Below are 25,524 nucleotides of genomic sequence, written 5' to 3'. Positions count from 1 at the left end.
TCCGGTGCAATACAAAATAAAGTGTTGACGGAAAATAATGACAACGACTCGCTGTTAATAATTTACAAGCTGCAGCAAGTGACGGCGACACTTTCAGCTAAACGCTGGAAAGTGTACAGACAGTAACAAGTAGCTATAATTCTGTATACTTAATCACGTTTTAAGAGTCAATATATGCCGTTTTTACAACAAATAATTGGTTAAATATCGTAGAATTATCTCTTGTGCTTTTTTATTTACTGATTAACATTAATTAAGTAATTTATTATTTTACTAGCAGACCCTCGCGACTTCGCCCGCGTACGAGTCAATCTAGAAGCTAGAATATATATGCTAGATGCTAACATAATAATCATCGTGGCTAGCTAAGAGTATGTACCTACTATTATTTTACGTGGTATATTAAGTTAGTAAGTTGTCATTATTGTAGTTGATACATACATACAAACATCCATCCACACAAAATTTCGCATTAATAATATTAGTAGGATGGTAAGCATGCGATCGATCGTTGTTCCTTGCGACTTGCTGTTATTTGTGAAGAGTTATGTCCTTTATCTCCACCAATATCTATCAGATCTTCATTAAAATTAGGCAATACTTGTTTGATAGTATACGGTTTTAAATAAAAAAAGAATTATTAATATCGGTTCAAATTTAACGGAGCTATGAAGTAAAATGGATAAAAAATTTCATCCCATTTCCCGGAGGAAACTTATTGTTTATCGGGATAAAAAGTATCCTATATGTTGACCCGGAATTCCAGCTATCACTATACCGAATTTTATTTAAATCCATTCAGAAGTTTTCACGTGGTGCCCGGACAGACAGACAGACAGACTGACTGACAAAAATTAAATAAAATCTTTTTTGGACTCCGTATCGATTATAAAGCTTCCCAATCAAAATTTTCAAAATATATTAAATGTACAGAAATCTTCCAGTTACAGTTTTATTGTAAGTATAGATATAGATTAGGTACCAGATGAAATCCTTGAGATGTCTCTCAATAAGTTCAAAGTTTATATAAAACGTAAGCTTATAGAAAAACCCCATTATAATATTAAGGATTACGTGTATGATAAAAAAGCTTGGGTATGAATTGCTCTAACTTCATAGCTCAACATTAACTCGACTGTGAGATGGTGATAAAAAAAGAAAAAAGTCTGGCTAAGTTTGTTGTGGGCTCTTTTTAGACCAGGGCGCGTTTGGAACCCTCCTAGCTTAAGTTTTAAGTTAACGAATGCAGTTATCACCATCACTAACATCGCTTCATAAGTACCTATGATAAGGTCTACATGAATAAAACATTTTTGAATTTTGATTTTGAATTTTAGTCGCGTCGTACGACACCTGTGGATAGAGGAGGGGTGACAACTGTTTTCTGATCTGTCGTCGCCACACGGCTAAAACATTAATAAATATGGTTAACTATGTTCAAAAATAAGATTTAACTTTCCGTTCTACCAGACTGAAGATGCAGCAGATGGTACTGGGTTTAAGTACATCTTTAATCATAATAACTGTAACATTATAATAATACTTATTCAAATAAGGCAAAGTATAGCAGCTTTCTTTCGCATTACAAATTCAAATTTCCGAACGTGCAGTAATAAAATGAGTTAATTAAATTTTCTCTTCATAAAATCAACACCGCGCTAACACGGTAGAAACGTCCGAGATAGAGAGATATGTAACACGTAATTAAATGCGACGGGCTGCTAAAACAACGGCTTTCGCTTCACGCTCTTTTTCATTGGAGGATAATTAAACTGCGCTAAGACCTATGCTTTACTGTTATCCACCTACTTTGCCGATTTTGGTCGGCATATCCACTTATTTATATACACTTTCGTGGTGTATGCGGCTTTCCTAATTAGCCGAGCGAGACGATTCAAAGTTTAATTGTGTTTTGATCTTTGGCTGTGCGCTATAATACTGTGCTGCGGACAGGGTTCCTCTCCTATAGTTATTCTTCATGATACACAAATGCGGGCTTTGGGGCTTACGTAGTGAATTGTAACCAAAATAGAACCTCTACTTTTTCTTGACAAATTTAGGCTAGTCAACAAGTTCGAGAACGTGTTAATTCTTGATCAACCTAAAAATATGAGCGATAATAATAGAAAAAAAATGCAAATTGTAGTAACAAAAGATAGAAAACGATAGCTTTTCGTTTTTTTTTAAATCTCATAAGTGATTAATATTTAAAGAATGTTGAAGAAAGATCCTTCAAGAGGAGATAATTTCCAGTAAAAAAAGTTCCGATTCCTCTATTCATTGTTTATAATTTTTATTCAACGCCAAAAAAAGGTCTCCGGGTGGCCCGGCCGTTACAGTTGAAGGCCAGAGCTGCTCGAATTATAATTAATTGCTAAATTTTAGGATCTTTTTCCAACATTTCACCCCTTGATTTCCGATTTAAAAAGGAGCCAGCTTATCTGTCTGTAAGTTTCATGAAAATCGATCTAGCCGCTGCGGAGATTAGCCGAAACAAATCGACAGATATACAGACACAAAAAGTTTGTTATATCTAAAATACTTTACAAACCGACATTTCCATTCTATTTATTTGTATAGACATTAAGTATAGATAGAATAGTTCTGCGCTCTATCACATCTTCATCAGTTTCTTATAAAATTAAAACGAGATCAATTAAGAAGCATAATATATAATATATCCGTTGCTATCATCGCAATCGTAGTTATTACTGAATTTATACTATATGTTCTTCCAATAACGGTGTATTTCAACTAATATAGCTACAGAGTGACAGCACATCAGCAGATTGGAGATTGGCTCACGTTTTGTTCAACATACTATTAAATTCAGTGATGACGGCACATCGAATGTCGATACTTAAATAATTTATAATTGCGGACTTGTGTTTCTTATAGTTTGTATACATATCTAAACCTTTTTTCAAGCACCAAGACAGCAAGTTTAATGCACGGTTCGGTCTCAGGGAACATATCTAACTAGTTGTTGCACCTCTTCTAATATTGTTCTTGCTAAAATAGGTGTATTTTAAGGTATTATATATCCAAAGTACACTAACATTAAAAGAAAAAAAAAATAGGAATTCATACATTCTGTTTGAAAAGAAACACACAAGTACTTAACCTAAATATTGGTTTGTGCAGTGCAGTGCCCAAAATATTATGTAAACTTAAGTATATCTTCGGCTTTAGCACTGCACTGATCTTAATGTACCTAGGTACCTAATTTGGAACCTATTTGACACACATCCTGAACCTATAAATGTATACTTTTTGTCCCGGAAATGTCAGAGATGCGTTACCGCAGGTTTTTGACCAAGCAGGGAGAGCCTAAACTGATATGTTTGCGTGGAGTTTCGTGATGACAGACATAGGATACATTTTACCCGTAACATTTTATAATGAGAGTTTCATATGACATAACTTTATGTCCTTAAAATAAGAATTATATTTTTTAAACAAAAGCGTCAACCATTTTAAAATAACACTGCTTGAAGCGATGTCAGTACGCACCCTGTGTTATTTGGAAGATTCGGTTAAGATATCATGGTACCATACCTAAGATTGATTGATTGATACGATTCGCTGATAATGAATTACAAACTGCAGCAAGCTGCCAAGCAACTGCGCCCGCTGCGGCTCCTTTGGAAAGTGTACAGACAAATACAAATGGCTACATTCAGTTTAATTACGTTTTAAATTAAATTAAATAAAATAAATAAATAATAAATATACTACGACAATACACACATCACCCCCAAAGTAAGCGTAGCTTGTGTTATGGGCTGTTGAATATTTTTTGAATATAATACATATAAATACTTATAATATACAGATAAATACCCATACACTGAAAAACAATCATGTTCATCACACAAACATTTTCCAATTGTGGGAATCGAACCCACGGCCTAGGTCTCAGAAAGCAGGATCGCTGCCCACTGCGCCAGTCGGCCGTCGTTTTAAAAGTCGATATAAATACTCATGTTCCGATTTACAAAACAAATTCTCGGTGATATGGTCAAATATAACAGGAAATCTTATTTTTCATTTAGAATTACTTTCTATTATGGATCAGCGTGGTGGTGGTCGATAACGTTCAAACTATTTGTCCTTATTAGGAACTTACTGTAAAGGACAAAGTCTATCTTCTTTAAATACCAAAAGCACTGAAAATAACTGCTTTAAGAGAAGCAATCCCAATACGTAACTCAGATTTTATACCCACTTACTTGACACTTATGATCATATTTTGGCCAAGTTACATATTATATTATTTATAAATTATAGCTTATACTAGCTGTTGTCCGCGACTTTGTCCTCGATATTCTTTTAAAGTATCCCTAAGGAAAAGTCCATTTGAGAGATCTCTGGCAGTATGTAACGTACTACTAAGATTTCTGGCAAAAAAATATAGATTGTTCTCTGTAATCTATGATAACTGGGGTCAGTTAATAGATAAGACCCACTTTTAGGAGGTTTGAAGGAGAATTTAATGTACTTCGGTTTCAGCTTTTATCACTTAAACTTTACGAATAGTAACTGTTATATTAAGATACAGCATCGTACTGTTAGTTGACTCACATAAATAAATATACTACGACAATACACACATCGCCATCTAGCCCCAAAGTAAGCGTAGCTTGTGTTATGGGTACTAAGATGACTGATGAAAATCTTTATGAATAAATACTTATAATACACATATAAACACCCAGACACTGAAAAACATTCATGTTCATCACACAAACATTTTCCAGTCGTGGGAATCGAACCCACGGTCTTGGACTCAGATAGCAGGGTCGCTGCCAACTGCGCCATTCGGCAAAGATATCTACTGAAATTGGAATTCTGTAAAAATCGATTAATTTAGGTGCAGTTGTACAGATATTTTTAAGATGTTTGTTCTTGAATTTAAATCGGTTGTAGTTTTTAAAATGAACTTTTAAAATCCGTTCATCCATCCATCAACAGTAGCCAATAAAGACATATGTGATTCGCAACGTGATATTCAATTGTGTTGCAAACGCCCGCCATTTTACTTCATTGTAGGAAAACAAACGTGATTTTCAGTAACGGTCTCCGTAGCGAACAGTTTATGCAGATTGCGTTATCGCTGCATCTTTACGCTGTCTCCATTCGATTGTCTGGATGTTGGTGCAAGTCCCAGACGCGTCTTTTGCGGCCACTTAGTCTGCATCGAGGGCAGCTTTACACTATTAAAATCATCATCATCACAGTCTTATTCTACTTACTTAAAAATAACTTTAAACCTTTTATGAATGTTAAGCGTAATTTGCTATACTTACTCTGCGAAAAGCAGGAGAATCTGTAGACTGTATGGTGTAATTTATAATTTCTTCAAACCTTATACTCCACACCAAACAGATCTTTGGCCATGTACTTACCCTCTACGCACGTTTCGTAACGTAAAGTCCTACACTTAACAATTTTCATTGTAAAGTCAACGTCTCCTGATATATCAATAGATAAAGTGATCACATGGAGATTATATGTAGAAAAGAAACTTTGGAAAATAAAGGCAAAGAAATTCAAAGATTAGTAGTGAAATATGAGGTTACAATGCAAACGCTGGTTAACGAGATAGATTAAATGAATATTCTTCGGAATTGTATTATTAATCAATCAAAACCGCCACAGATTTGCAGCCGTCCGAAGCAGAGTTCGGGTCGCTAGTTGTCTGATATAACAGAGAACAAAATAGCAAAGTTAAGTGAAGCTTCTCCCGATAGATTGAAATCAATGAGGCGCAGAAGACCATGTTACCATAACGTAACTGTTCCGCCGCTCCTCACGCGGTGCACAAAAACATCCCATTGACTTTCATATCACTCAACTGTATATTATGATGTTACTATGTTGTGTAGCCTCTTATACAAGATTAGTTTGAAATGGTGCTCAAATCGACGCAACATGGGGCATTACAGCATTCATAATAATGGAAAACTTTTGTTTTACTTTTTTGTCAATGAGAATTACGCAGTGCCAGTCATAAAATCAGCTGTGCTTACATTTAAGGTCAAATGGGGTCACGGATTAGTATCGTAAAATCAAAAATAAATAATAAATAAATATACTAGGACAATACACACATCGCTACCTAGCCCCAAAGTAAGCGTAGCTTGTGTTATGGGTAGTAAGGTGACTGATGAACATTTAAATGAATAATATACACTGACACTGAAAAACATTCCTGTTCATCACACAAACATTTGCCAGTTGTGGGAATCGAACCCACGATCTTGGACTCAGAAAGCAGAGTCGCTGCCCACTGCGCCAATCGACCGTTAGTCAAAAAGGCTATGATGCTATTTGAGTGCCGAGGGTGATCACCGAATTAAAAAAAAATAATATCCTAACCACCGCAAAGAGCTGGTAATTAGAGACTATTCATCATCAGGTTTAACATAGGTATTAATTATCCAAATAAATCCCAAGGACACATGAATATTCATTTTCTAATAGGTAACCCTTATCCTAACTTAAGACCGGTGACAGATGATGCGAAGTTTTTCTAAAAAGAACAGATTGTTTAGAAGTAAGAAAATATGCAATACACAAAAGACAATCGAATTGCTTACCTCCTCCTTTTTGAAGTCTGTTATAAATAACCATTTTGTTTGCGGACTTCTCATCATCGGTTATCGATATGGTCGAAGTTTCATCTGCACTACTGGGTCATGGCATATGGCGTCTCCTCTTTGAATACGTACCTTGGCCTAAAAAAATCTTTATAAATCGTTGTTTTGTTGTTTTTAATAATCAAAATAAGTTCCCTTTTATTTTATGGTTTTTGATATAGTAGGTAGGACGTAAAAATTATAAATGATCCAATTTAAAATCACTTATTATGACTAAGTTACTTTGTCCTAAGTATCTACTATGGGTATCTACCCTACAACTATATACCATCAAAGCAAATTATAAGAAAACACAAGAATCTAACAATAGCAACAGAAGCAAAAACTTGAATATAAAATATACCTTTGAGAGAATGCTAATCAAGACACAATTTCACTTAGGTACATGATTCAAATAAGAAAAAAAAACCGAATATAAACAACAAAAGAAAAGCTGAATAACTTTTCAAATTCGAAGTTCAAACTTTCACGTACAATATGTCCGCCGACAATAATTATTTGCCTATTGGCTGTCTACAAGCGCATATTTTGATCTCTATTGGTGCATTATCTAACGGGTTTCCCGTTGCTACATTCACTCGCGTGCTCCTCAAACGCTCGACCAGCGCCATGTTCATTGCGCTCAGTCCGCCGCGAAAAGTCGTGGGGGTTACATCGTTGTTTTGTTTGAAAATTAGAATTTGAAATCGCACCGGTCCCTACTTACCCGGTAGACCAGATTTAAACTATTAAAAGACAATCGTAAACGTTACAAATAATTAAAATTAGACTCGAGGTGTTAAGTTAATTTATGTTTGTGTTATAATTGAAGTTATAAGACTTTTTTTATTGAGTGCAAGTGTTTTTTCGCGATCTACGCGACTGCACTTCTTTGGTTGTGTGCTTGGTCAAGAGAAAAGGTGAGTTTTTATATGATTTTTACGCTTGATGGGTGTTTTTTACGGCGTGGCTGGTGCCGGGTGGTTGCCCCGGGCCCGGCGCGACGGCAGGGGAGGTCGGAATCGATTGTCCCGGCCTCCCGGGCCCGGCGTAGTCGGCACCGCCAATCGACATACCTACAATGTCTACACCCTCGCTCTCACTGTCTATACCTACCTACAGTTATCTCGTTTTGCAGTTTCACTATTTGAATACATATTTTTATTTATGTAAAGCGAGCTATCTGAGAGGATAAAAATGCAATCGTAATAATTGAATTCAGTATGAAATATATATCGACATTTTTATACAAAGTAAGAGATCTATTTTTTATTATAGGTAGGTATATAAGTATTTTTCTATACATTGTAATTTTAATCTTATGTAGAATATTACATTTTCCTCGTAACCCATGTGCATCATTCAAAATGAGTACCTACCTACAGTGAGGTTAATCACCTATTTACCACAATTCCAGTAAGTTACCTATACGCATTAGGTGCTTTTATAAACCTATCTGCTGTTATACGTGATTTTATATAGAGTAGTTTCAATAGTTAAATATTTAGATAAGTACGTCAGTAACGGAATAAAATTTAAATTCATTACAAAAAAATTGTTATAGTTTGTTTAGTTTTTTGAAAATCTCTTGTGATAGCTATCCGAATTGTCTTGATTTCTCATTAGTGATTACGTAGGTAGATAGGTAACTAAATTAGAAATAATTATAAAACCATTCGGGTAGTTTCTTTGAAAAACGCGCTATGACATAAGTAGGAACGACGGAAAATGTATTGGATAGAAGCAGGCGTTACTGCGGAATTCCAAGATATACGATGAAAGTAAGATTACGTTGCTATAATTTTCGCGGAGAAAAAAAAATTAAGCTTAAGTTAAGCAATAGACGATACATAAACTACAAAAAAAAAGCGTGTTTGTACTTATGTACACGCGTAAAAAGCTATACCTACCCCTTTGGCGTAGCAAAATTTAAAATCTTTTCAAAAGTTTCATCTTCGCCTTATTCTACGTTTGTAGAAAAAGGTATTTACCTAGGTAATACATTGACAGTTTTATTATAACGCAATATCAGTTAGGTAGTTAAATAATACAAAAATAAAAATCTATATAATTAAAGAAATAAACATAATTAAATTTGGAATAGGTACTTAACCACCAACAGGGAATAGGAAAATTTGACCCCCGTCTATACACGTAGGTATATTATTTGGATATTATTTCCACTTGTGCACAATGCTCGGAGGGTTTGATAAAGCTGTGGGAGAAGATACAGTTTTATCCTTTCGCCGGGGAGAAAAAAGGTTGTGCTGCTGATATTAATTGCTTAAAACGCACATAACTCTGACGGCCGACTGGCGCAGTGGGCAAAGACCCTGCTTTCTGAGTCCAAGGCCGTGGGTTCGATTCCCACAACTGAAAAATGCTTGTGTGATGAACATGAATGTTTTTCAGTGTCTGGGTGTTTTATCTGTATATTATAAGTATTTATATATATATTATTCATAAAAATATTCATCAGTCATCTTAGTACCCATAACACAAGCTACGCTTACTTTGGCGCTAGATGGCGGTGTGTGTATTGTAAAAAAAAAAACTGAAAATTTTCATGTGAGTTCCGGGGATCGAACTTGGTCCTCCCAAAAGGGAAGCCGAAGCCTTACCCACAAGGCTATCACCGCTTCTAGGTACAGTTGAGGTAGGTAGGTACCTATTATTGTAATAGATACCTACTGTATACTTACATACCCCACTCACTGCAATTTATCTTGCAGAGAAGAGATCTAAGTACGTAAATGCATCTAAAAGATAAGTCACGTTTCCCTCACGGAGATCGTGATTGTAGGTACAAAACTTTAACCGTCCCGGTATCTACGTGACCTGATCGTAATATATTTCAATTTACTTCCGCGGCTCTGTCTTCATATTCTCGACTTCTCTCGATTAAACATTATTAAGGTAATGTTAAGTAGTATTAATGATTTATATAGAAGTATTATGACTATAAAAGTGTTGCCATAAGGGTATTCGCTATTGTCACTGGTTTAATACATCACTACAGAGCCAAAGATTCAAAATTAAAAAAAAACCGCAATACAATTACCTTTCGCCCATCCACCTTCTGGGGGCTCTACGTAAAATCATATTAAAGAACCCGCGTTGAGAAGTTGCTACGTACCTAGGTAGGCTTTCTTTTTAATAGATTTATCTGATGAAATGTGTTAAACATTATTTTAGTGAACAAATATTATTACCGGAACAGTATTATTACCTCCGTAAATCCGCAATCCTACCAGACCAGCAGGGCTAGCACAGGCAGGGGACAAAATGGATATCCCCGACTATACAGGGGGGGACAGGGGATATAATTAACGTGTGCACCTGCTAAATCACGAGAACAGTTGGGGAAGTTTACCCCGGTTTATTATTACACATATATTATTTGGACAGGATTTGAACCTGCGACTCTCGGGCAATCGCGGCCTGAGCGCTTTCACCAATTAAGCTACGGCTCTCCTACCGTCGATGCCGAAATTAGTATGCCTTTCACATCAGTCTTATAGCGACTGTAGCGTCATCTAGTAGGAAACGTTGCAGTTTCGATCTACTTTTTCAAAGGTCCATATTACAATGAGACATGTTTGAAACAAGAGATGACACATTGCTTTTTTAATTTTTATTGATAATTCCTCCAAGTGTAAGTAAAAACACTAATAAAAATCATAAAAATTATTTGGATATTATTTCTACTTGTGCGCCAGTGCTCTGAGAGTTGATAAAGCTGTAAGAGAAGATAAATTTTTATCCTTTCCCCTGGGATATAGTTGTATCCTGCCCATGCTAGCCGTGCTGACCAGACAAAATTTAGAAATTACAAATTTCCAACAAGTATATAATTCGGAACCGCCCCCCATAAAGACCACAGCGTTCTTCACTACGCCATCCTCAAATGTATTCTAGAAACGAATTTCAATTTAGTGGCTGGACGTGTTATTGCTGCTATATATTAGCAGCAATAACACATTATCGTAGATCAGATAAGCGAAACCTTAGTTACTTTCTAAAATAATATCGTGTACATTGAAACAATATATTTTGCATAACTTGCTTGATAAGTGCAAGTCTTTGGATTTAGCTGATATTTATAGAATCCTATGTGTCCCTCTCCCACTTTAGTGGGCGCCGTCAGCTGTCCTTTTCACGGTAGGGTGGGTACACGTATGGCTGGAATGCTGGCCTTTCGCGCGTCGGCACGCAGGGGTCGCGAAATCCTGGCTTAGGAGACCTAGCATTCCTGATTCGTGCTATGTACTCACCTAGTTGGAAGAATGGTTTTCTATTTCTAGTAATTGATTATTATTGCACACTTACACGATACGTAGGTATGTCACAATCCTAACTAATATTACAAATTCGAGAGTTTGTTGGTTTATTAGTTTGTTTGTCCTTCCTTCCGCTCCTACCTAAGCAAGACATTGATTTTTGCCATAGAATTAGTTAAATGAACGGAGAAAACGTTACTAACGCACTGCTCGTACGGGATTTGTAAAAAAACATTTATAAACGCGGACACAGAACGCGGGCAAGCTAGTATATAAATATGTATAGAAAGAGATGTTTTGTCTTTGTTTAGTCTTCTGTTTGAAGTCATTAATTAGTGGGGTTGAGTATATGTTTTTATACCATGATTCCAAAGGTAATTTTGGACCTTCCAATGCCTACGTTTAAACAATATATTAAAACACATTTCTTAAAGCGAGGTTACCTTACCATTGATGAATAGCAGCCCATGCTTGGAAGTCTACCTGCTATCATTTCTGGCAAGACATTGATAATTATAGTAAAAATGTTGGTGTTGTAAAAGAACAACTACCTACTGAGTTTCTTGTCAGCTTACAAATAAAATACCCGTGCCGTGGGTTCATCAGAAGAGGGTGCGTTTGGAACTCAAGCTGAGTTCTAAGTTAAATTATGTAGCAGCTCACAATAATAGAAAAAAAATATAATTTGGTTGTTTTTCTATGAACGCTTCATAGGTGTCTGCCATATGTTTATTTGAATAGAGTTCATAAATTTAAATTTATTGATTCGAATAATTGCAATTTGCGCCGTTCAGGAAAACTAAGTAGGCTAGAACGCCGAATGTATTCCGGACGCGATGCGAGAGCGCGCGTCGTTCCGGCCACGGTAGTTAGATACGATTTATCAAGCCAATGAGCTGAAGTGGCCGGACCAGCCGTTAACTTGGATTTAGTGCCGGGTGGCACGCACTGGATGAGACTGAATGTAGGCCACCTACGTTGACCTGGAAAGATACCGAAACCATTTCTTTGTAGTTGCCAAGCTAGAAGGTTCTTTGTTGTTTGGGAGGTGGTACCGTCCCTTGCGAAGCGAAAATGGCCACAAAATCAAACTCTTAATTCATTTATTTCAAGTAGGCTTAATACTTAATTTACTACTCACCTCTGAAACGTCAAGGCCGTTTCTAACGCCGGTTCGACATGCTGATTCTACCGAGAAGAAGCCGGCAAGTAACTCTGCAGTTGCTCTTTTACATCATCAGCATTGTACAATCATTATTCTATTGGATTGGCAGGCTTTACTTTGCGGCATTCCATGATATGTTATGTAAATTAAACTTAATTTGCTATACTCCGCGATAAGCAGGAGATTCTATCTTCTGAGGTTTTTCAGGTTTCGGAGCGAAACGTGCGTAGAGGGTACATTGACTAAGATCTGTTTGGTGTGGAGTATAACCCTCCCTGGCGCAGGTTGCGCGCTGTGTTTTTATAAGAAGGCCCGGGTACGCTCTGCGGAGGGTGCATTTTCGATTTTATAATTTCCGATTTTTCTCTCAGACCACAGATTATGGGCCATGCCCCAAACAGGTTAGCCCTCTACTATCTTAGACTACACAATCACCAGGTGATATAGCAGTCAAGAGCTAACTTGCAGAGGGAAAAAAAATATCTTGACTTAATTAGATAACAGATGTATACTAATTAAAATACTCTTACAGTAATTCATATTCGCCCACGGCGCGGCGCGAGAGTAATTAAAGTATCACCAGTGGATTACGATAATTGCATTGAAATGAACGAAATGAGAATGAAATAAGAATGAGCAGTCATCTCTGCAACGTTCCACCGTGCGAGCCGCAAAGCTCGATAATTAGTTAAATGTTAATTAAATGTCGCACTAACTCACCGCTCGCAGTTTTCTTATTTTAACACAATGTGCGAGAAAGTTTCAGTTATGGTGTCAATAGAAAAATATTTAGTTGGTTATGAGTTAAGGTTGCGCTACCCGCTCATTTTGCTTAGTAACGTTATTCGTTATACTATAAATTATATTGTTTTGAAATTGGAATAGTTTGTCTGTACTTGAACTGTTCCAATTTCAAACCAATATAATTGCACAGGCGATTGAAAATGTCATCTATTTGTCAAAATGTTATGTACCATTGCGACACATAGATGCCCTTTTCAATCGCGGTAATCATCTGTATTACAAGAAAGACCTATAGCTTGAATTTAAGTAGCCATAGTTTTTACATTGTTTGTAATCACGAATTTCATATTTATACGGTTAGTGCAAGAATTTTCGTAAATATATTTTAGGTTTCAGATAATAAATGGATTATCCATAAATAATTTTGTAGTTCCTAAATATGATTTGCGTCACATTGTTTTGCTCGGAAATTATGACTAGGTACATACAAACAGCAACAGGTCAGCGTACTCTTAAGTACCTTAATTATACATTTAAAAACGCTTGTTTAATATAAGACGGGAATAAACGTTTCATCCAAATATTTGAGTTATTATAGGGGGCGTGATTTGCCAGTCGATGCGTGATAGCTTATCGCTTGTTGAACTTATCGCTTGTTAACCATTCAAGAGGGAATTCGGGATGCTGTTGACATTATTGCTCTTATCTCACTGTTATCGCTATCCGAGATGATAATCATCGTGTATCACGCTTATCTGACTATAATCGCGATGTTCTAGTGAAAGTAGAAAGTTTGGAACTAGTGTTATTGTATTTTGCTGTGTTTTTAGCGAAGTCTATCATATAAAACCAGTACCGGCCCAATACAGGCAAGGGTTTCCTCCCACAATGAGAATGGTTTAGGCCGTAGTCCACCACGCTGGCCCAGTGCGGATTGGTTGACTCAACACGCCTTTGGGAACATTATGGAGAACTCTCAGGTATGCCGGTTTCCTCACGATGTTTTCCTTCACCGTTAAAGCAAGCGATATTTTAATTGAATAAAACGCACATAACTTAAAAAAGTTAGAGGTGCGTGCTGGGAATCGAATTCGGCACTAGAAGTTAAGCCGAAGTCCTAATTACTAACCTGTCCCCGTTTTTCTTTTACATATTTATTGCAATCCATATTTCCAACGAATCGATTCCAGTTACTCATTGTTCATCAGAAAAGGATATCCAGCTAGATGAGATTTAGTTTTTATTTGAAGATCTAATGGAAGTGGATGAAAATGGAGGACTGCACTCCTATAAATAAATTAAAAAATACAATATCAATACATACATCGCCATCTAGCCCCTAAGTAAGCGTAGCTTGTGTAATGGATACTAAGTTGACTGATGAATACTTTTTATGAAAAGTATGCATAAAATACTAATAATATACAGATAAACATCCAGACACTGAAAAACATTCATGTTCATCACATTTTCCAGTTATGGGAATCGAATTCACGGCCATGTACTCTGAAAGCAGTGTGGCTGCCCACAGCGCCAACCGGCCGTCAAATAGATTATAATACTTCGTTCCTGCTTCTAAGAAGACCCCTGGCGTTTGAAATTTGTGGCCTTTAAGTAAGATGTCAGGGTTCGATGTTCGAGGCTAGCCCATCATAATATCTCACTATCGTAAAATCATAACATTACAGTCACTTTCCTATACAATACAATTCAATAGTAGTCTGGGCATGCATAATATATGAATAATTAATAGATAGATAGATAGATAAATTCTTTATTGCACACAATTTATAATATAAATTGAAAACATAAATACAAGAAGAAAAACAATAATTAATAATTATTCCATTGGCATAAAATTCAATCTTATTCCACGGTGGTAGTTGTCATTTTGGCGCAGCAAAGCCCCAAGTTCATGCATTATTGACACAGGTGGTGTTGCGGTGTAAACAAGAGGTTTTAAATTATTTATTGAGTGTAACACTCTGATCTGTAAATGGAGTTGTATTTATAATTTGAATTGCTTCACGTACATGTCGCTTTGCATTGGACACGGGTATGACAAGCCGTGTTCCAAATGTCTTAAAATGCTTGGACATTTTCATGTTTAATTTTTTTTTAAACTTATGATATTTAACGGCCTTTTCCTCCATTTTGGCGCAGGTCCCGGGCACAGAATTAAGAACATTACAGAAACTCTGAACGAATCACAAAGGCAGATTTTTGAAGTGAAAGTTAAAACTCCTTTATCGGCGTTGGAAAAAAATTACCGTCACATTTTTCCGTTACGCGCCATCTTTTTCTTTTTTTTTAATCAGTCCTCAAACGTCAACAATAAGTTCCGGCACTACAATTGATGGAGTTTTTACTTTTTTACTAAATTTTGTGGAATGCAAACTATATTAAAACGATAACAATGATAATAATAATGAAAGTGGAAAAACTTCGTCTTTAAAAACACCACAGGGCATGCAAGGAGCACGTCTTGCAACATGCCGCCCTGTGTACATCAAGTTAAGGCGTAGGTGTCAATCCTCATGTGCCTGTAGCTACACCGGCAACCACGCCCTTCAGATCGTAACACAGAATTGCAATAATGCCGCTTAGCGGCACTATTAAGCATGACGATAGAACTTCCCCGGACTAGCTCTGTCAAAAAAAGCTCTACAACTACCAGATTTTCTAACCGAAATCCGTTTGTATGCTGAGTCATTCGCGATGTCCAGCATATGCACTGCACGTAATCAGCGTTCCGTATTTAGCCAGGCGCTAATATAGTTATTGTCACTGACGCCCTGAGCACCTAATTAGCAATGTAGGAATATATTCGCTTTTCTTGAATGATCCTCAAGTTATATAATATCTACAGACGTGCCAACTTCCAATTCAAAGTTAAATTTATTAATTTCATTTCGTTCCTTTAGAGTAGGGACCACAAGTAGCCAATGCGCAATATTTAAATATTGTACCCATATGATAAAATCAAAAATATCGGTACAAAGTAGGTACTATTTTGTACTATTACCTATATTATTTTTTTGTGTTTAAAGCGGTGATACTGATACCCCAGTGGGTAAGCCTTCGGCTTCACTTTCAGAAAGCCAAATTCCAGCCTCAATTCCACCTTTAACTTTTCTAAGTTATGTGCGTCTCGATCAATTAAAATATCACTTGCTGCAACGGAGCGAAACGTGCGAAGAGGGTTCATTGGCGAGGATCTGTTTGGTGTGGAGTGTACGGATTGAAGAAATTATAAATTACACCACACAGATTCTCCTGCTGTTCGCGAAGTATAGCAAATAAAGCTTAATTTTCATAATATAATCATCTTTTATAACTAACTGCAATCCTATTTACAGTAGGCTAAGATATCGTGGAGTAGTAGAGAGAAACTTGTATCTACGAAATGGCCTTGAATGCATGATTGGTTCCAAATGCCTTGATGACAATCAAAACCTCGAGCAGTTTGAAAAGGACGTATTATGAGTAAGCGAATTTATCGCAAACCTACCTACAGATTGGTGGGCAAGTCAGCCTGACAGCCCAACTTAATTGGTTGATATAACTTGTTAAGGTTGGAACGTACGTAGCTGGCCCATCCGTAGTAATAGCACCGCAGGAGTTGTTTTGCATAATAACTGCCGGCCTTTGCTTAGTTCAGCTATGTATGTGCAATGTCACTTTTGCATAATGCATAATTACTCCATGTGTGCAGCTAAGTAAGGAGCGAAGAGCGAGCTCTGGCCGTATGCCCTTTTAAGTGGCTCACCTATACCTTGCTCATGAACGCCTAGTGCTTTCAAATGTAATTCAGACAATGATTATAATGGGGCTTCCAGCCAGCCAACTCAATATTTATTATTAGATTCCATAAGTAATGGTTTGCAAATTCGAATACGGATCACAAGGTCCCAGGTTCGATTCCCAGTTTACTGTTAAAAATTCGTAGTACTATCCAAGAGTTAGTAAATTGACGTAAGCCCCCCCCCCCCCCTTGCCGTCGGTCCCATAGTTTAAAAAGATACTAATACTAATATAATAAAAAATCGACAATACGCTGCACATCGCCATCTAGCCCCAAAGTAAGCGTAGCTTGTGTTATGGGTACTAAGATGACTGATGAACATTTTTATGAATAATATACATAAATACTTGTAATATACAGATCAACATCCAGACACTGAAAAACATTTACAGTTCTGAAACTTGAGAGCTTTTTAAAAAAAATTGTATAAATTGATTTTGGAAGATGAAGCCTTTAGCGGCGTTAGAAGATGACAAAGTTGGTTTAGAGACACTGACATCTTGAATAACTAAAACTTAACCTTTGCCTCTGATCCTTAAAGTGGTGTTAAAAAAAAGGATTTGTCTATGTCACATCCTCCGTACTGAATGCATTTAGTTCATTATGCACGCCGCGTCCTACACGGCTCCAGCTGCGTCCAGACAATGGAGTATTGAATTAATTATGTTATTGAACATCGTGTCTATTGCTGTAGCGGCTTATTATGCGACAAATCGCTGGACGGCCATGTTGAAAACATTTATTACTGGTTTCTTAATAAAAAGCTAAGAGGTTCCATTTCGTTTTGTACAAGAATTCAGTGGAGCCAACCTCCGTTAATTTGTAAAGTCTCACTACTGTCCATAGAAAGCTTTCAATGAAGCCCTAAAAATAAATCAATAATTAATTAATTCAAATTGGGCAGTTCCCAATTTTAACCTGATGTCATCTATACAAAGATAGCACCACTCAATTCAAATTACAATCTGAAGTTTTTGAATTACATCGATTATTTATAAATTTTGGAAGTAAGAAAAAAAAAATTGCATTCTAACTAATATTATAAATGCGAAAGTGTGTTCGTTTGTTTGTTTCTCCTTAAAGCCTAACTAAGCAACCAATCAACTAGATTTTTGGCACAGAGTCTAAAGCTACTTTAGATCCCAGGATTCGTAAAAAAACGCGCACGAAGTTCTAGCACTCAATAAAGAAAAAGAAATGGCAATATGACTATTGAACACATTTGAAATAGACATTTTAAATTCTAACTGTTATACATGTTTTTATATTTGGAAATGGAATTCTCTTTTCTGAACTGCACGTTTAAATTTGGAAGTGGCGTTCCAAAGCAACATGGCGCGGGCGACAGTGTCAAGGTCACGGGCGCGGGCACGGCAGAACGATGACTGTTTTTGTTTTGCTTTTTTCTTGAGCCCTTTTAAACTCAATTGCGTGCAGCTGCATAAGACATGAGTACGGTTTAACTTATGACTCATTGGATTTATTTAGTCCGAAGCTTTTATCTTGTCTTTAACGATTTGTTTTTGACTTAGATTGTCATTGACAGTGACACATGGTAGGCGTGCGATTTATGGCGCGGTATTTCAATTTAAACAGTATAAATAGTTTATAATTAGATTTTTATACCCGTAAATTGCCAACAGGACTCTATTACCTACTAAAACTCCACTGACCGTCCGTTTTTGACTCCGCTCCTAAGGGTCGGAGCGAGAGCTTATGATCTTAAAAAATAACCCCAGGTCACCACGAAATGCTTATTTTTGCCGCAAAGCAGTATTGTTGTCGATAAGCATTTCCGTGTTCCGGTCAGAAGAACGTGGTTGCCGGTATAAACACAGACACATGAGGCCTAACACCTATGCTAATAACTAGACTTTTAGTACCTAGTAGTATGGCTTTTTGGGACTTAGCTCGTCCGGGGTTTTACCGCCATGGTTATTCCTGCCGCCAAGCTGCATTGTTGAAGTTGGGTCTGTGGTTGCTGGTGCGGTAACAAGACCGTGAGGCTTATCACCCACGACTCAGTTTGAAGGACACAGGACGCCACTTTGTGTCTTGTGTCCTCGCATGCCCTGCGAAATGTTGCTCTGTTTATAGCTGATGGGCTTCCGCTCACTATGAGGTGGGCCTTTCGCTTGGTCCTTCAACTAATATATACAAAATCCGAACCTGTCTGTTCTTTTTTTAACCGTCAATATTTATCTGGCGACCTGCCCCAACAAAGAGCGAGCTGGATACGTCCAGAGACAAAACAAACAACCCGCAGTGCGGTGAATCGCGATGATACAAAAATAGAACTCCGCCGCATAGTTAAGGTAAAGCTGTAAATAATTGTATGCCTATTCTACAGGGTATTCCAACTCGTAGTTATTTGTAAATATGTTCTTGTTTAACAGTATTTATATGTTTTAAAATTGACATTGTCCGTCGTGCCTCAGAGCACGTTAAGACGCCTCAGTTATTATCCCTATCGTGTGTTAATCGCCTTAAAATCCCACCAACTCGCATTTAAGCAGCCGGGTGGAACTCAGCAAGCAATTAACTTGGTGGTCATGTATGAAATTGCACCCCTATATCAAAACGATAAAAAATCATTAGCATTTATAAACAACTAGACCAAAAATGCTACAAAACAATGCTAAGTCATGCACGTACAGCTAATCGAATTCATCGTCATCGTTATCATCAACCTATTACCGGGCCAATACAGAGCACTAGTTCTTCTCAAAATTAGCAGGGTTTTACACCATAGTTAGCTGGCCAAGTACGGGTTGGTGGACATAAAGTTGTCACAAAATCAGTTTATCTCAAGGTTTTTAAGTTGAAACACTAAAGTTAGGGATGCCAAATGTACATAAATGATCAATACAAAGCAAAACCTGTAAAAGATAACGCCTTATTAATTCTAAGTTTATTTTTAAACGCCGCATCCACCCAACGTTTCACGAATGTTAAAAGTTAAAACAATTAGTCAAAACATTTATGAAAGTAGCGGTATAGATTTTTAGAGGGCGTGAGTTAGTTAAAATTAGATTAACTCTCAGTTTGGTTAAGTTTAATGACAATGTAGGCTATAAATAACTTGTAGATTCCCTCTTGTTTGTTTAGGATGGATGTTATAATAGGGAACAGGGGTTATTTGGAGATGAAAAGAGCTTCGAGCGTGAAACCGTTGTCAGGTACTTTACGTCAAAGATGGGCGGGTCACCTGGAACGAATTTCTAACACAAGGGCCTCAATGGATATAAAAAGGTGGACACCTCAGCAATAAACGTTGTTTGAAATACCTGTGCAAACAAATAAACAATCAAGCAAACTTTGAATTCATACTGTTAGTATGATTAAGCTCAAATGTGTATATATCTTATATCCCACGTGTAACTGAATAACCGAATACTGTTGAAGTTCGGATAAGCATATTACATAAGGAATTACGCCGTAAAAATATTAAATGAAAAGAAGCATATTTATTTTTCCATATAAACTAATTCAAAACATTTCAAATGTTTATTTATGACAACTTATATTTTAATAATTTCGACTTTAACAGGTATAAATGTTAACAATTTTGTTCGGCTTAACTTTATAAAGCTATTTACCTAATTGGCTTTTGAAATTAAGTTTCCTAAAAGTAGTTTCTTATTTATTTGCATTTAAAATTACTCTATGGGTAACTAGTATACGAAGAAGTCTCTACATGTACGACGTGAACATCTGTCTGTCCGTCACGGTCCGCTGCGAACACAACAACTCTTTTAATGAGTTCTGCTTCTTTTTCTAAGTTGCATTAACTATCTAGGTACGTACATTATCTTTTGGACGCTGATTGCTTGAATTATTCCGCAAAAAAAGTCTTGTTTCTTTTATTTCCGAGAAATAATTGCGTTAGTATAGCACGGACCATGAAAAATACGATTAATATCCGTGATTTATATTTTAACTTAATTTTTATAGGTACCTACTTATGTAAAGTGTTTTTCTAATTACTTTCGGTATGCTGGCCATGCGTGCTTTACGTGCCAGCACGATAGGCTGAGTTACGTCAAACTAGAATCATATGAAATTTTGCGAAAAAACAGATTCAATCAACTTCGTTCCCAATGACTTCTGAGTTGTCCCATTTAAACTTTCATTTTACGACCATATAAAAACCACTTTACTACTTAATAATGAGGAATTGAATCTGGTAGATACGGCAGTTTTTGTAGGAGTAACGTTAGATGCTAAACTCCAATGGGGTCTATGCAGTGAAAAAGATACGCCACGTGACGGACATAGAAACTGCTAGGCTATTCTATTTTAGTTACTTTCACAGCATTATGTCATATGGAATTTCACTATGGGGTAATGCTGCTGATATTGGCACTGTTTTAGTGCTGCAGAAGATGGCTGTTCGTGCGATCTATAAAATAAGTCCGAGAGAGTCATTGAAAGATAAATTTAAAGATTTTAAGATGATGACAGTTTTTAGCCAATACATATTTGAAATATAATGTATGTTTACAAAAATATATCTAAATTTAAGCGAAAATGTGACTGCAATAATTTGGACATTAGAAGCAAAAATAAACTTGCAGTGCAATATACTAGACTACATAAAATAAGTAATTCATTTAAAGTGATACAATTTTTCAATAAACTACCTGTTGATATCTTGGAGATGTCTCTGAAAAAGTTCAAAGTTTGTAGTAAACGTAAGCTTATAGAAAAGTCCTGTTAAGTATTAAGGACAACGATAAAAATGCTTGGGTGTAAATTATTGTTCTCAGACATTTAAAAAAAAATATGAAATAAAATAGGTTTTTGATAAAATAGGTCCACTACATTCTGAGCCTATTTGGTACTAACAAACAAACGAAAAAACTAATAAAATCTTTGCTCCTTATAATATTAGTATAGATAATGGATGGCTGTAATATAAGTAAATTAATCGAATGATTTACGAATACATTTCGATTAATAGGTAATAACCATTATTCAAACTATTAAGATGTTATAGAATCACCTAAAATGTTTCGCCAATATGAATGAATACAAAGTCGTTAGGTGTTAGATAATTCGCGAGCCGGTCCGCGTCGAGCCGGTCTCGGTGGGTAATCCGAGGTCGTCGAACTGTAACGGCGAAGTCGCTGCCTTGTGCACGCGACGCCGCAGGTTAAGGTCCAGATTACGGCGATAGCACCAAAACGCCGTGAGAACACCGTAAACTGCCAGTTTTGGGTCAAATATTAACGTCAACTCGGTAGCATGAAATACCCGCCGTTGACATTTTTCTCCCCGGAGGAAGGACAGGTGATAAACTTGTACTATTTCCTGTTGTCGAGCTTTGGCAGGTAGACACGTTGATTTTATCCCTTGTCAGAGGATATAATTTTTGTCTCCTGCGTTTGTAAGCCGCGCAGGAATGGATAAAAAGTGACGTATGTTCATCTCCAGGATGCAAGCTGTCTCTATGCTAAGTTAAGCTAAGATCGTTTTTTTTTTTCCTGGGCCTTTCTCCGTACTTAGGCCTGAACCGAAGGTTCTACGTGTTAATATCGGTTTACGTAAAAAGGATAATATGAGCCATGCAGACAGGTTGGTGGTCGCAGTAGATGGTAGTAGTAACACAGCGAATGTTGCGTGTTTTCTGTTGGTATTCCCTTTTTCGCCGTGTACGATAACCGCGAGAAGGGAGGTGTGGTCCGTGGTACAACTGTTTTCTGATCTGCCGTCACCACTCGGCCTATCTGTAACAAATTAAAATACCTACACACTTTCGCATTTATAATAGCTTAATAATCTGGATGTATTTTGGAGAACATTATCTTTATTTGATATTCATGGTATTTAACTGCTATAAGATTTCTATCTTAAACACTCGCAATGAGATCGTAGGTACAGTCGCAATATTCTATCTATGACAACAAAACAATTTTGCATACTCGACTAAACCGCTTCAAGGCACTCTCGACTCACAACAAAAATAACAAACTGTACGATGGACATCCTTCAAAACAAGTTCATTTAATCCCAGCTTTATCTCAAGGGGACAAGAGTCGCATTTGTAGCCACTCAAGAGAAGGGCTCTCCAGCATCTAAGCTTCATTTTCTCGAGTCGCCGTCGATGTTCTTTTGTAATTCGTTTATAACATCCTTGCTAGGTATTCAAAAATAAAAAAATATTGCAAATAGGCCTAGGTCTCGGGTCTGTCAAGTCGGTCTGTTTGCAGTCATTCTACCAAGCACGATTCTACCGAGTAAAAGCCGCAATAAATTCAGCACTTGCTGTTTTCCAATATTAACATTCTGCAATACAATAATTATTTATCTATCTCGTTAAGAGAAGAGAATGGGCCTTGTCATTGAGGAGTTGAGAATTCACCAATTCAGCAATTCTTCTTGCGGTGCCTTTCCGACTAGCGAAGGTTGGCAGTCAGCTTCGTATATTCTTGTCTATTTTTCGCGAGGCGAAATAATTCTGCTGCACTCGCGATTCCAGTACACTCTCTGATGTAACGAAGCCAGTATTATTTTCTGCGACTCTTCTTCCTGCAACTTTTCCCATCATAATAAGTTGAAGCAGCTCATAGCTTTCTAATCTTGATGAAGTTCACGCTGTTGGTTGAAGCGTCGCATAATTTCCTCATTGGAAAATTTGTGAGTCCAACTAATCCAACTAACATACGTAGCTTAATCTTTGGTAAGTACAAAATTAAGCATTCGCTTAACAGTATACAAAATGTCGTTTCTGAAATGAAAGAATCCCGCAAATCAGCAAGTATTGTTCGAACATCGATCGCGAAGACCCATAATCCCAGATTTTATACGCGATTCGAATACCGTACGATATTTCGGCATTCCAACGGAATCCCTGACCGTCGACCGGTCCGACTGGTTACCGTAAGGCCCGTAACTTCTCATTGTTTGTTATGGTGTCAGAACTCGACTGCAGACGCCGGTTGTTGAGCTAATTCTGCTAGCTACATACGCGTAGTCTTAACGCGGGTGTCTATTACAGAAAAAAGTTGGTATTTACATGTTTCTTTTATCTCGGTAGAATCGGCATTCGTAATCAGGTAGTATCTATACTTTAATACTAAAATTATAAAGCTTTTTTATTCCACTACAAGTTAGCCCTTGACTGTAATCTCATCAGGTAGTAAGTGATGATGCAGTCTATAGCAGGCTAGCCTGTTAGAGTGTATGGTAGTCATATCCCTAATCGGTTTCTACGCGACATCGCACCGGAACACTAAATCGGTTAGCGGCACGTCTTTGTCGGTAGGGTGGTAGCTAGGCACGCCCAAAGCCTCCCACCAGACAAAACTGTACCTTGTAATTCCTATAGCACGCTTCGATCGCTTCTAGAGAGCGCAAACTAACTGAGACTGCCCGCTATCTCATAGTCCTCCCATCTCCATACGTTGAACATCGCAAGTACTTAGTCGACCGACGGTTAGGTAATAATAAATACTGGGAATCTTGTAATAAACACGACAGCTGGCCATCCGGTTATTAGCCGACTTGAAAGTGAATACAGGTGCAGAGCTTTTAAAGTGATTTGCAGCGCAACTGCAGTTATGTTCAAACATTTATTTAAGAGAGCTAGTTTTTATATATACACTGGGCATACTAGACAAAAACATGTTAAATAGAATAAAAAAATACAGTTACGACACAGATTCGGCGAATCGTAAAGTTTAGGGGACTCGTAAAGTGACATTTGTTATATATAGTATTTATGTATATAGGCCCATAGAGGTATGTATGCAAATATATATGTATACTAGCTGACCCAAGCGCCATCTGTCGGGCTGATTTGTGAATCTAAACCATCCAGGGTGCCACCAAAACCCATACAGAAAAATTCATTCAAATCGGTCCAGCCGTCTAGGAGGAGTTCAGTGACATACACACGCACACAAGAAAAATATATATAAAGATTTATATGCACCGCCTGTCTCTTCTTGAGCTGTGTTGTACAACATTGGTTGCCTGGAAGAGATCGCTATGTAGCGATAAGGCCGTCAAATGGTATACGTTGTGATAAATTTTTATTTACTATTTTATGTATGTTTAGGTGTACCATAAAAGTGTATTCTTTCATTCATTTGGCAGATGAAAAAATATAAATTCGGTTTTTTAATAATTAAATCCTTACGAAGAATGAAAAATATGATAATACAACCATAAAATACCAAACCTTGTGGCAGGAATCATAGCCAAGTTAGGTTAAATGACTATTGAAAAGTGATTGGTGAAAGGTAAATTTTTTATTAGGCGTTACTTAATTATACATTGCCTTGACCGTGATTGGTGAAAACGGGCACTAACAGTGCAACTAGTGGCGTGCACTAGGTTTCTTACCAGGGTAGGCATACAGCAGGAAAATTGCATAAATAGCATAAATCCTCCTACAATACTCCTAACATTACTACTCCTGAGTTATATATCAATTTTAGGGTAAGCAGTGCTTTTGTGTGCGTATGAAGTGCACGCCACTGCATGCAAACTTTATTTATTTCATAATAAAAAATAGGATCGTTTTGCCGATTATTTGACACCAAATCTACCTACGTACCGCGTGATGAGTTCAAGATTGAAGGAGCCGAATAACTGGTAGGCTTTTTATGCTGTTCAAGTAATTAGCAACCGGCAAAGAGTTTACACAATACGGTAACTGATTCGTCATACCAATTGACATAACGGCGACTACAGTGAACAAGTTTTGTGTACTGGCTGAAGCCTGACTCATGTTAGACGCTTTTGAAGTTTTAATTTATTCTGTTCATAAGAAATGCTTTTTTTTTTATTTCACTACAAGTTAACCCTTGACTGCAATAAATGTCACCTGGTAATAGGTAAATGAAGTAATCTTCTTCTAGTCTAAGATGGTCACGTATTAAC

The 25,524-nt window shown here is 37.0% G+C and overlaps 1 protein-coding gene across 1 annotated transcript in view; it reads left to right on the top strand.

Annotated features, from left to right (window-relative positions):
• The first annotated feature begins 7,287 nt into the window (after nucleotides 1–7,287).
• The window catches only part of LOC120629227 (protein singed), a 61,585-nt gene continuing 43,348 nt past the window's right edge, over nucleotides 7,288–25,524 (top strand). Inside the window, exon 1 of the mRNA XM_039898095.1 lies at nucleotides 7,288–7,561. The gene's annotated coding sequence lies outside the window, so the exon portion shown is untranslated. The remainder of the gene's footprint in view (nucleotides 7,562–25,524) is intronic.

Source organism: Pararge aegeria, chromosome 14 (assembly GCF_905163445.1).
Source record: "Pararge aegeria chromosome 14, ilParAegt1.1, whole genome shotgun sequence".
In the NCBI taxonomy this organism is placed as follows: Eukaryota; Metazoa; Arthropoda; class Insecta; order Lepidoptera; family Nymphalidae; genus Pararge; species Pararge aegeria.
This window is presented reverse-complemented; position numbering and strand designations above follow the sequence as displayed.